Source organism: Clarias gariepinus, chromosome 19 (assembly GCF_024256425.1).
Source record: "Clarias gariepinus isolate MV-2021 ecotype Netherlands chromosome 19, CGAR_prim_01v2, whole genome shotgun sequence".
NCBI classification, from domain to species: domain Eukaryota; kingdom Metazoa; phylum Chordata; class Actinopteri; order Siluriformes; family Clariidae; genus Clarias; species Clarias gariepinus.
The window spans coordinates 28,058,319-28,072,600 of NC_071118.1; positions in this window are offsets into that span (position 1 = coordinate 28,058,319).

Here is a 14,282-nt window from a genome sequence, read left to right on the forward strand (position 1 = left end):
AGTGTTTGTGAATTTGTACTGAAAAAGTCAAATTTTAATCCAATTCCAGACACTCACATAAACACACTCGAGAAACACTCAGCCTTGACTTTCTCTTTCCATTAATTCTGTTTATTTTGGTATTTATTATTTATGAAAATGAGGGAGAAGAACCGAGTCGTGATAAACATTGTGATAAAATTGGAAGTGATAAAGAAGTTCAGGTTCAGTGATAAAGAGAAGTGGAAGTCTGTAATAAACAAAAGAGTAGGGTTAAAAGTATACTGGTACCCCCCCCCCCCCCCCGATTACCCCCCGCCCCCGAATACCCCCGCCCCCAACCCGCACACACATCTGCTATCTACTGTACATGCAGTGACTCGCATTAAACAGTCATGAACATTTCTCACGAAATCGTTGTTGAGACAGGAAATGAGAGAGCTGGGTTTTTTTTCTCTATTTTTAAAATTAGTAATATTGTAAAGAATATTTTTTTTAACTGATAAACAAAAATAAAGGAGGAGCCAGAAGTTTTTTAATATTTTGATTTATTACAATTTGTTTAAATCTGCATATAATATTACGGTATCTCAGCAATTATAACTGTGTAGTACAAAAAAATTTATTAAGATACTACTACTAATAATAATAATAATAATAATAATAATAATAATAATGATACAGTCTATTATCTGTCTGTAATAACAGGTTTATTTAACATTTAGGGAAGGAGTCTCCAGTGTCAGCATTGTCTTTCACTCAGACGTAAAGCTGTAAAAATAATTGCCGTTGTTATTTAATAAATGTAAAAATGTAATTTGCTATCGTCAACAATTACATTACAATTACATTAATTACACCCACCACTACTTGTTGTTGTCCTGGGAACGTTGATTATTTTTCTATAACAGCACAACACTGATTGGTTTATTTCTTGACGGATTGTACGATCAAGTTAAACCGGGACTGTTCATGTAATTTCTGGTAAATGAAGGAGTAAATGACGTGAATGACGATCCTGGCCGACGTGGCTCGGCTCTCACTGCAGAGACGTTTCTGTCTGTGGGACTCGAACACACAATCATTCACCAGCACCACTTGCACGTTACAGGAACTCGCCTGGGAGTTATCGCCACGTCCCCCGTACAGTCCTGACCTCGCTCCAAGACATTTCAGAATGTTTGGGCCATTAATTAAAGGAGTTCCTGGGAGGCCGGTGTTTCAGACGTGATCATGTCTCCGGCGTACTGAGAAAACTTTCTACCCTGATGGTGTCCAAGCACTAGTGAAACACTGGGATTAGTGTGTCAGGGGAATATATAGAGACGTAAAGGGAGTTTTTACTCTCAGAACTCTCAGTCTTCTGTTATTCTGCACAATCACAAGTCCTGCCTTGTACTGTAGATGTGCACATTTCTGTTGATTTATTATCTTTACATGAAGGTTGAGTAACACAGAACTTATAGACAGAACTGATGGTGCATGAGAGCTTTTTTCAGTTCAGTCTTAAAAGAAATAATAGCGCGCGCAGCCTCAAGTGCAGCGTTATAGTTACTAAATTAAAGCATTTTTATCGTCTTTCTGTAGCAATAACGACTCCTGTTAAATGTTTATTTCGATACTTGCCGTCTTCTCGTTCATAAATCATCATAATAGTCTTTTATGTTTATTTCTTCCTCCTCTTTTAATTGTCTCTGGATATTTTTACTACATCGTATAACAGTTGAAGCTGCAGTATAACTACACACTCAGCCTGGACGCGAGCCTCTTCAGCACCGGCGCTGTGTTTATCCTGATGCGATTATGTCTGCAGATGTGTGAGTCTGATTGCTCTGTTCTCATGGACTGCAGGGTTCAAGGTCGTCGACCTGCTTGCTGCTTCCCATGAGGGTCAGCAGGGGTTAAAGGTCAGTGAGAAGCCTGTGTGTGGACAGCGGAAGATTGAAGCGTCCTGCTGAACCTGGAAGTGTTTGTCTCGTGGTGTTTACTGAAGCTGGGGAGGGCGAGGACAGGAATCTGCTGGTTTGGTGAGAGTTTTTGTGTGTTGACACATTCCTGCAGGTCTTAGAACACACACACACACACACACACACACATGTTTGTCCTACTATCCTTTAAGAACCCTTAAATAGCATACGAGTTTTGAAAAATATTTAAGCATCCCTGTTATGTGGGATAAATGTCCCCATACGTCCCCATTCCTTAAGAGGAAAAGTTTTTAACAATAACTATACTAGATTTTTTTTTTCCTATTAAGAAAAATACATTTCATACATTCTGTAGGCATGGAAAAACATAGGCTAGACAAAATTGCTACGCTAGTTAGAATTCATGTTACTTTGTGTTTGTGCTAGCTATCGCTGAATTCTACTTGGTAAGTGTTAACGACTACTGTTTTTTTTCTGTCTAGAGTCTAGAAATCTTCATCTTCTATACCGCTTATCCTGTCTACAGGGTCGCAGGGAGCCTGGAGCCGATCACAAGTGCACCCTGGACAGAGTGCCAATGCATTACAGGACACACACACACACACACACACACACACACACAACGGGGATTTTAGGAATGCCTAATTTGCATGCCTTTGGACTGTGGGAGGAAACCCACCAAGCCCAGAGAGAACATGAAAACTCCATGCACACAGACCCGGGCCACTGTTGAGTTCGGTATCGTGATTGGTCAGGTGTTGATTAGTTTTTTAAAACAGCAGCCCAACAGTATGTCTGGAGAGGAATATGTTTGAGCAGTGAGTGAAGGAGACAAGAAGCACAGAGAAAATGTAAGGACAGGCAACAAAAAAAAGTTTCTAATGTTTTAGTCTGTAGCGCCCTCAAGTGGATGCAATAATTTATACTGAAGATTTATTATTATTATTATTATTATTATTATTGGTGTTGTCGTTGTTGTTTTACTCTTAATCTGGAGTGTTATTGCCAATAATTTTAATGCCACATGTAAATAAAGCTCCATTCAAATTGCACAAACATTTCACGTGCTGTGACCTTCCACAGCCGGTGGGTAGCCAGAAAATATACAGTACTCTTCACTCTCATCTGCTAAACTATACTATCTTATCTTACTTTACACTATACTATACTGTACTTTAATTCACAATATTTCACTGTACTGTGCTATATTATGCAATACCATGCTATAATATACTACACGTGTCAAGTACTATACTACTATACTATACTGTTCTATAAAATGCTATAAAATATAAAATACTATACTATATATTATACTGAACTGTACTATACAATATAGTGAATTGACCTTAAAATGTACCATAATACACAGTATTATACTGCACTGTACTATATTCAGCTATACTCTGTTACACTAAACTGTCCTAGACTACAATATGGTGTACTATTTTTGCATTATGCTATACTGTTTGTGTGCTATTATGTGCTATGCTAAGCTATACTATACTATATGCTAACAGACTGTACTATACTGTGCCATACTTTGCTGTACTATACCATACTATGCTACTGTATACTATGCAATACCATGCTATGCTATATTACACCATATTATTCTATGCTATAATGTACTATATTATACCATACTATACTACTATACTATAGTGTTCTATACAGCGCTATAATATACTATACCATATACTATACTGAACTGTACTATACAATATAGGGAATTGACTTTAATCTGTACCATAATACACAATATTATACTGCACTGTACTGTACTATACTCAGCTATACTCTGTTATATTAAACTATACAATATTGTCCTAGACTGTAATATGGAGTGCTATTTTTATTTATACTGTGTCATACTTTGCCATGCTGTACTATAATATATTATTCTATGCTACTGTATAATGTACTTTACCATACTATTATACTACACTATATTACACTACATTACACTATAACATGATGTTATATATTGTACTTAACTATGCTCTAAGGTAATATATGGGGAATTGACCTCAAACTGTACCAGAATACAAAATAATATACTACATTGTTCTATACTGTGCTATATCATACTGTGCTACACTACACTACACAATACCATACCACACCACATTACACCATACCATACTATACTATACTTCACTACACAATACCATACCACACCACACTATACTATACTGCACAATACCACATCAAACTATACTATACCATACTATACTACACTACACAATACCACACCATACTATACTATACTATACAGTACTATACTACACAATACCATACAATACTATACTACACCACACAATACCACACCACACCATACTATACTACACAATACCACATCAAACTATACTATACCATACTATACTACACTACACAATACCACACCATACTATACTATACAGTACTATACTACACAATACCATACCATACTATACTACACTACACAATACCATACAGTGCCACACCATACTATACTACACTACACAATACCACACCATACCATACTATACTACACCACACCATACTATACTATACTACACAATACCATACCACACCACACTATACTATACTATGCTATGCTATACTATACTATACTATACTATACTATACTATACTATACTATACTATACTATACCATACCACACCATACTATGCTATGCTATGCTATGCTATGCTATACTATACTATGAAAACATTTTATTTCTATTATAATATAATTAAATCTTAGAGACCCTAAAGCTGTACTTAGGATTTTCAAGTATACAATAAGGTCCAAAACCAGGATTTAGTGCAATCAAAGCAAAGCCTCGCTCAAGACTGAAAACCATTAGATCTTTTATATGAGGCCGATCCTACTTATTCAGTCAGCATCAGCTTTAGTCGCATTGTGTGTAGTGTGACATTAATTAGATGTGAATGTTTTTAAGAAAAGGGAATTACTTATTGTTTAATTGTGTATAGCTGAATATAAAAAAGACAATACGAACCTTTTTTTTTCAAACTCGTGGTCAAGACCAGTACAGTATTAAGTAGATAAGTCCAAATCTAAATGCCAGTAAATTAAAGATAAACTTAAATCTATACAGATCTATGTATAAATCTGTGAAATGTAAACACAACTCAAATCTGTCAATACCGAACTCAAGTCTAACTCATCTCTAACTCATTTTTTAACAGTTAGTTACTCTAAATGTCCAATAGATGGCAACAAACACTCAGGTTACAGTAATCCTAGAGTCAGGTTACAGTAATAGAGTCTAATCCTTAAAATTGGAAGTTAAGTACAGAAGTGAATGCTGTTGACGATGCACGTTGAGTTAGTTGGATTTGGTTTAGGACTTTATGAGTCTTATATAAATTTTAATTAAATTAATTGGTATGTTAATTTTTACGTTTTCTTGTCTGCTTCATAGCAGCACACTAGACCACTGCATCATGTTTGCTTTCACCCCAGAAGGCACTTTGTCATGGGTTTTCACATGTAATGGCACCCTAGAGTAGAGGTATTGTATGTTTTTTTTGTTGTTGTTTGTTTGTTTTTTGCATGTAGCTGCACACTATAGGACACTGCATAGTGTTTTTTGCATGTTGTCATGTCTTCTTACATGTGGGAAAGACCATAGGGCATAGCATCACTGGTTATCTGCGGGTAAAACATTCCTAGAGGGCATTACATATTCTCACACAGTGTCTCCCTGAAGCCCATAGGTTATAATGTATACTGTACCCTATAGGCAGTCTAGAGAGCGTTTTACATTTGTCTTGAATAAAGCGGCCCCCTAGAGGGCACTTCATCACCTCTGTTCCTATTTAAAGGGCAGCCGTGAACAACTGTGTGCAAAAAGTGTTTCCATAAAACTGTCCCTTCACCCTGAGCATGACCTCTGACCCGACCTTTAACCTGTGAGAGCTCCGCAGTTGCGTTACCGACATTCCCCTGAAGTACAAGATTCCTGTGTTTATCTGACGCTGCTGCTGGAGAGCGTGCAAAAATGCACCCTTGCCCACTTCAAAGCCACCTCGAGTGAGGTGGGAACTTAGTGGAATTCCAAACCTCTAATCAGTTATTTATTCCCAAAATTAGATATCCGATTCATTGTTTGTAGAGCAGTGTACCCAGACGTGGCTTCATTTCCTAGAAGGTCATGGCCCAACACGCGGTGATGTACTGGAGTGAGACTAATAAACAAGTGCAGAGTATCTGAGGGCATTTTGCCGTAAATCACACTTATTTACTGGGCTTTGCACACACCTTTGTTTGTGAAGGGCGACATTGACGTGTTTCGAGGAGAACGATAACAGGCTTTTCTCACCATGGCCTTCCTGTTATTCACCTCGGAGTCTTTGTTTGGCTGCAGGGCTTCAAACTCTTCAGCTCTCTAGGGAACGATGGGATGGGAAAAAAAAAAAGAGAATTCAACATCCATTCATAGTTAGTCTCTCTCTCTCTCTCTCTCTCTCTCTCTCTCTCTCCCTCTCTCTTCATCGTGTTTACCGAGTCACAATCACTGATCGGTTAAAATCAGCATCATTGTTTGTTTGAACATATTTATTTTTTAACCCACTTATATGTATTTTTAATAATATTATTTGCAACAAGAATAATTAATATAAATAAATAAATAAATAAATAAATAAATAATTTTGTTGCCACCAAAATCTGAAAATAAAAAGATAAATAATAATTTTGAAGAAAAGAAAAAAACACCCACAAAACTTAAGGGAATGTGCCAAACCATTTTTAAACATATATTTTAACATTTCTTATGACTTATGAAGATGATTGTTTTTGATAAACTCCTTTTAACGTATTATTATATTTTGATGCATATTTAGCAACCATATTCTTTTATGAAACTATCTAAATGTTTCAATAAATTAATTTCTTTTAGAACAAAAAAAATACAAATATGATATTTTATGCAATACAAAACTACAGATTAGATTTAATTCAACTTTATTGTCATTATGCAAAATGCTTAGAGGCTAATGTAGCTAATAAGTTTAGCATTTAAACGACTGCATTCAAGTCTTCATTGCCAGGTTTCAGTATAAAATTTAACAAAGCACAAAGATCATACTTTTAAGAAGAATTCAAATAAAATATGAATGAATTCAGTGTTCAGACTTCAGGCTCCCTACCTGTGTCAGATGCTGGCACGTTTAACGTATATATACGATTATTAATGTATACAGTGCCAAAAAAAAAGTATTTGCCCCTCCCTGATATTTAATTTTCTTTGCCTATTTGTCACACTTAAATGATTCAGATTATTAAACTAATTTTAATATTACACAAAGTGAAAGCAAGCAAATACAAAATGCAGTTTTTAAATGATGATTTCTATTTATTATGACAAAAAAGCTGTCCAAACCTAAGAACTGATTGTCGCCCCTTTGGAAGCAACAGCTGCAATCAAGTGTTTTAACTCATCCACGTTGGAAGGTTTTCAGGCATGAATAGTCTGTTTAAGGATCTCAATCGGTTTAAAGTCCAGACTTTAAACAACCTTATTATTTTTTTTAGCCATTTAGAGGTGGACTTGTTGAGCTTGAGGTCACAAACTGACGGCCAAACATTCTCCTTTAGGACTTTCTGTTCGATCGTAGAATTTATGGTTCCATCAATTAGTCGTCCAGATCCTGAACCTGTAAATCCCATCACACAACCACCACCATGTGTGACTGTCGGTATGATGCTCTTTTTAATGAAACACTGTGTTGGTTTTACATCAGATGTAATGGGACCTTCCATAAAGTTTACCTTTTGTCTATTAAGTCCACTGAATGTTTACCCAAAATTCTTGGGGATAATCAATATATTTTTGGCAAATGTGAGATGAGCCTTTGTGTTCTTTTTGGTCAGCAGTGTCTTTCACTTGGAACTTTAGATTTTTGTTGTGGGTTAGATTTTTGTCAAGCTCCTGGATGAGTGGTGGTTGTGCTCTTGGAGTAACATTGGTAGCCCGGCCACTCCTGGGAAGGTTCATCACTGTTTCAAGTTTTCTCTATTTGTGGATAACGGCTCTCACCGTGGTTCTCTGAAGTCCCGAAGCCTTAAGAATGTCTTTGTAAACATTTCAACACTGATTCTTGTCAATTATTTTGATATTTATCTGTTCTTGAATTTCTTTAGATCGTGTTGCTCTTTAAAATCTGTTTTTAGAGCTTCACTTTGTCAGACAGGTTTTTTTTAAGTGATTTTTTGATCCAGCAGGTCTGGCAAATTATATTTAACCCAGCTTTACAAAAATCACAGTTTATTCATGATTCAGCATTGGTGGGTTGGGTAAATACTTTTTTATACATATGGCCAGGAAGGTTTTTTTTTTCCTTTAATAAATGAAATCATTCTTTAAAATTGCATTTTGTATTTAGTTGGGTTATTTTTGTGTAATTTTTTTAATTATTTTTGGGGGGATTTGATTACCCCAATCATTTAAGTGGAACAAATATGCAAAAAAAAAAAAAACAGGGCAAATATTTTTTACCGCACTTTATTTCATCCAAAACACAGCTGCAGTTGGATCAAACCCTGCTTATAACCCAGCTCCCTGTGTATGATCGACTTGGCTGCTAATGCAATAAATTCTCACCTGCTATAAAGTCTCTGTTCCTATAAATCACTGACCTGTGCGAAAAAAGCACATTGTTTTCTCTGATGTGTGAAAAGCACTCAGGAATGTTGAGGAAATAACGGAAGAAAAGGAGGAAAATGCTGTGGAAAGAGCCATGAATAGCGTTTCCCATAAATAAAAATATATACACATCATCTAAAAAAGCAACATCATTAAGGTGAGGTTCATTCAAAAAATGGGTGAATCATTAAACTATTTATATTTGCACACACACTTCTGTATTAAAGAAAAACACATTGTTTAAAAAAAATCTGTAATATACTGTTTAATATTTAATTTATTTATTTAGAGTAAACTTTAAAATATGAATTCTAAGGCTTTTATGTTATGTATTTGTTGTGGTATTTTATAAAATAAGGTGGAATGGTCTCATGGGAACCTTTAATTGCCAGTCAGTTATTTGTTAAATATTTTATATTAATTATATTACTTGTAGTATATAAACTAAATATTTAACAAATATCCTTTTAATTATCTAGATACTAGCAACGAAAGCGTACTTCTTTTATACTGCGTAATGTAACCGAGAACAGGAACTAACTTTAATTGGATGAAAAAAAAATTTAAGAAGATAAAGGACAAAGTAGATTACTGTAATTAGTGTGACAATCCCATGGGACATACATGTCATATATTAGTAATGTGCAGTACAACACTAAATGTAAAGTGTTACAAACCATTTCATTTGTCATAGTCACACACACGGTTAATTAAACACCGAGCTCATTTACAGTGACGTCCACGGCAGGTGATCATGTAAACAGGCTGTTGTAAAAAATAACTGAATAACTAAATAAAAAAATCATTGGATGGTGACATGAGATTTACATTAACATTTAGGCATTTGGCAGACATGAACTTTAAAGATCATGGAAGGAGTTTTCAGTGTCACTGAGTTGTGGTTCCTTGGTGACATAAAACAAGACGTACTAATCAACTCAGTGTTTTTGCAACATTGCACAGAAATAGTGACTCATGGACATTATTCATCTGTGCACACACCCCAATACACCCCAATACACTGTAGACCGGACAACCATGGACACTTGGACTCACGATGCTCATTTGCACACTTCTGGTCATTTTTCATTCATTTCACTTTTTATTTGCATTTAAATTTAAATTTATTTTGTCTTATACAAAAAAAGTTTTTATATTTCTTATATATTTTTAAAAAATTTTATATTTTTGTCTAACTTCTTATAGTTAAACTATTTATTTATTTATTTATTGCTTCTTTTTCTATTTCTCTCTTATTTCTTGTCAATTGTTTAAAAAAATGTTAAGGTTACAGGCAGTCGTATAAGCATTTCACTACATATCGTGCTGTGTACAGTATGACTGTGTATGTGACAAATAAAAAATTTAATTTTATACGTAAGAGAAATCTTTATTTATAGCTTCTATAATGTAACCGAGAGCAGGAACTACCTTGTTTTAGAGACCTTAATCAAATAAAAAAAAATATTTAGTAGATAAAGAACTCTTAAAGAATTCTTATCAGATTACTGTAGTGGAAGAAGAATAAAACACTTCAGAATGTGCTGGAAATTCCCATGGATCATACAGAATGTAATAATTTTAAGCTGCCTGGTTGCAACTAACATACAATTAATAATTGATCAATTTATTTTTGGTATGTAATATGGTTATGTTACAGAAAAGGTCTATTATTATTATTATTATTATTATTATTATTATTATTATTATTTCACTGACACGCTGTAATGCTTGCAAATTTACTTTAAAAACATGTTTTTGACTATTTATCTCTGATCTAATTTTTGTTGAACACCTTACTGAGGAATTGAAGAAATGTGCTCAGATAGTATAAAAATGCTAATGTTTAACTAAAACAGTGCGCTTTTAACTTCTATTTCTTAATAAAAGAAATAAATAAAATTGGGAACATACTGGGAACATACGTACACATTTTTAATCGTTCAAAGAAATGTCAGATTTTCAATCACAAGAAGTCGGATTGTTGGTCTGAGTGTGGACTGTCTCAGAGACAAATAATTAGAAATTTTCAAATCCACCTTTTATACTGTTACCAAAATATAGTTTACTTTAAAGAAAATGCTAAAACAGTAACATGGCCTGGTTGACCTGGTTGACCTTCTAAAAGACGTCTTCGTGCTGTTTGAAGATCTGATGAGAAGAACAATTGTCTCATTATACGCCTGTGTGCCAACAGTGTGCTAATGATGCATTAACAGATAAACCTTACTCGCTCAAAAATGCGATGAATTTGTGTGTGTACATTTAATCATAAAACTATGCGTGTATACTGTAATTGCTGGTTGCAGGTCAGTAACTGCTCTGAATTTAAACTAAGATTCACACACGCTCCCAGAACCAATAGATGTGATCCTCTGGTGGTTCAGTACATTCAGGTGGTCAGCTGAGTCTAGACCCGAGTAACTGATCAACCCCAGATCATAACACTGTCTCCAGAGGCTTGTACAGTGGACACTATGCATGATGGGAGCATCGCTTCATACACTTCCCTTCTTTTTTCAAACATTTTCCTGCAAAGGGTTGACGGTTCAGGAAGCTCCTTCCAGGGTTTGATAACGTTTTAAAGGGTTCTTAACACAGTTCCAGTGACGTCAGATCTCCTTAGTTGCTTTCTTTGCTTGATGTCAGACAATAATTTTCCTCTTCTGAAATGATGTCTTTTTTGCTTTTTTTTAAAACTTGATGGCTTGATACTTGATAGTTTTTTTTCCTATATTGATGAATTTAAATGTTCTCTAAAGTAAATCTAATGTAGCGTATACAGTACATATAGCAGCAACACTTAAGTATATAAGGAAAGTGCTATTAGCCCTCCATGGGGTCACTTATCTCTGAGCGCTCAGTTATGAGAAAGCTGCTAAATGAATCAGCTGTGTGAAAACCGGAGTGTGTATGTGTATGTGTGTGTGTGTGAGAGAGAGATTTTCCGTGTACTTGTTGATGTTTAGGTGTTTGGAGTTGCGCTATGGGAAAGACGCGCAGAGGATCGGCACTTCCGGACGATCCGGGTTTCTCGCAGCCTGTGACGTGTGCCACTCGACGAATCCCAGGGGCTTTTTTTTAGCCTCCCGTCTCTAAACGAGACACAACAACAACAGGAAGTAGAGGCATTTTCACAGGTGTCAGGAAGCACAGGAAATAAACAAGTGGATGCTGGAAAACAGCCTCAAAAATACGAACGCTCGGGGAGAGAGCAGGGCCTTAGTGGGGTATTTATAACATTCATGGGGTATTTTAGGTGCATCTGATGTAAGGTTCAAGCGGTGAGAAAGAGGAAGGGAACGGTGAGGAAGTTTAGGTAAAAAACAGGTTTTATTTCGAGAAAACATTTATGTGTTGGTTGGTTCAGTAGGTGTGGCACATGTGTGTGTGAGGGGTAACAGGATGCTGTAGCTTAGGAGCTTTTTTTTCTATTGAATAAGCGAAAAAAAGGCTTTGCAACAATGATTTAATGTAATAAATTTATGGAATATTTGCAGTATTAAAAATGTGTATCATTAAAAAAAAACAGTAATGCATCAAGCTACTGTTCCTATAAAATAACCCAAAGTTTATTGTATTTATTTTTTCTTATTCTTCATATATGGATCACTAAATTATCCCTCTCCTACAAACTTTCTTTTATTTTAAGAGGGCATTTATTTGTAGTCTATGCTGATCTGTCCAGGACTGAGTTTCTATGTACAAACTCCCAAAGATTCAATTAACCATATAAGTTTAACTACTTGAAACTAACAGACATATGTTTTTTTAAATCTTCCCCCTAATTTATATATATATTTAAAATATTTTTGAAAATATATGAAATTTCATCATTTTTTGTAGGTTTCTAAAATGTTTCTAGCAGTTTTGTAGTATAGTTAAATGTAAACACAAATTTACAAACTAAAAACGAACAAACTTTAAAGAATCACCTTCTGGTTTTAGAAAACGGTTCCAATACCCTGCCCCGGCCAAAACAATCTGCACACTCTAATATTTCATTGTACCTGTTTTTGCTTTGATTATGGCATCGTCTTGATAATCTTACGCAATGTTGCAACATTTACGACACAGTTACCAGAATCGCATTCATTTCTCTTGTATTGATGATGTGAGAGTCGGACCGCTGTGTAAAGTCCCCTCCAGCACGTCCCAAAGATTCTCAGTGAGGTTTAGGTTTGGACTCTGTGGTGGCTGATCCATGCGTGACAATGATGCCTCATCCTCCCTGAACCACCCTTTAACAATTTCAACTCAATGAAACCTGCCACTGTCACTTTAAACTATGAAGAAATCCATTGATGTAAAAACCTGGTCATTCAGTACATTCAAATTGACTTTTTTATTTGGCCACATAATGGTGCTGAGCCTAGACCTGACCAACAACAACAACAACAACAACAACTCCAGACCATAACATGCCCCCTACGGCCAGTGTACATTTTCAGTACAGTGAGTCATAACCTATACATTTTTACTCATTTCCATATAAACTATACCACTACTACTACTACAATAATGTGTTTTACTGCATTGTACAATTTTTTTATCTAAAAAATACAAATCTTTATATTTTTTACACCTCTAAAATCCTGAAAAAAGATATATTTATAACATTGTACAGTATACCTCATCAGAAACAAAACAACACTTTTAAATGCATATTTAGAGGACATAATGTACTGTATTTTAGGTAACTTATTTATACTTAACGGAAAAAAACCCATATGCCTGCTAAAAACTGTAAATCTCCACAACCACCCAGTGGTCCACGCTTTGACTTAATTAAGCCTAAATTTGCATAATGGAAAAAAGCAGCGCTAAGAATTTTTACAAAATACTTAACATAATCAATAAAGAAAATATTTAATAGTTATTAATAAAGAAAATATAAGGTTTATGAAATTCAAACACTTAATGTTAATGTTTTTTTTCCCAGAATTTAATGTTACATATAATGCACAGGATTTGTAGCTTTCTAAATTCTGAGAGCTTAAAATAAGCCAAATGTCTACTTTACCTACAGAATATTTGATGTAAATATTTTAAATAACATTTTTAAATGAATTTTAAAGCAAATGTATTGTAACTGTACTCACCTAACAACTGAATTCTTGTATAAAAAAAGCTAAAAGTTACAGTTTAATATTGCGTCTTCCAGGATGTACAATAATGTTCTGTACCTTCTAGCTTTTTTCTAACCTCAGTGTAAAACTATTATAACAAACACTGAATATGATAACAAAAAACATGTTTTTTCCAATCTTTTTTATTATTATTTTTATTATGAACTTTAATTTAGCACCAAAGCCCAAACAAAACAATGCAACAGAACAAGAAACATAGAGTGTGTTACTCACGGATGTGACATAACAGGGGAAAAAAAATCAAAAACCAAATGAAAAATCAAAAACAATGTTTCAAAGATTGTTATAAAAGTTACAAATATAATAATCATCATCATCATTATCATCATCATCATCCAGGTTTAAAAAATGACTCACAGACAGAGTTTGCAATATAAATCTTTAAATGCAATATGTTGCTTTAGTGTATATGTATATATACAGTATATTTGATTACATAAATATTGTCAAAAAAATAAATGTACATGTCTTCTTAACTGCACATATTGTTGCTGGGATAAGATATGCTCATGGTGTGAAGTTCCGGTGGTCCTAGAGGTGATCGGGGTGACAGTGACAAGGCTTAC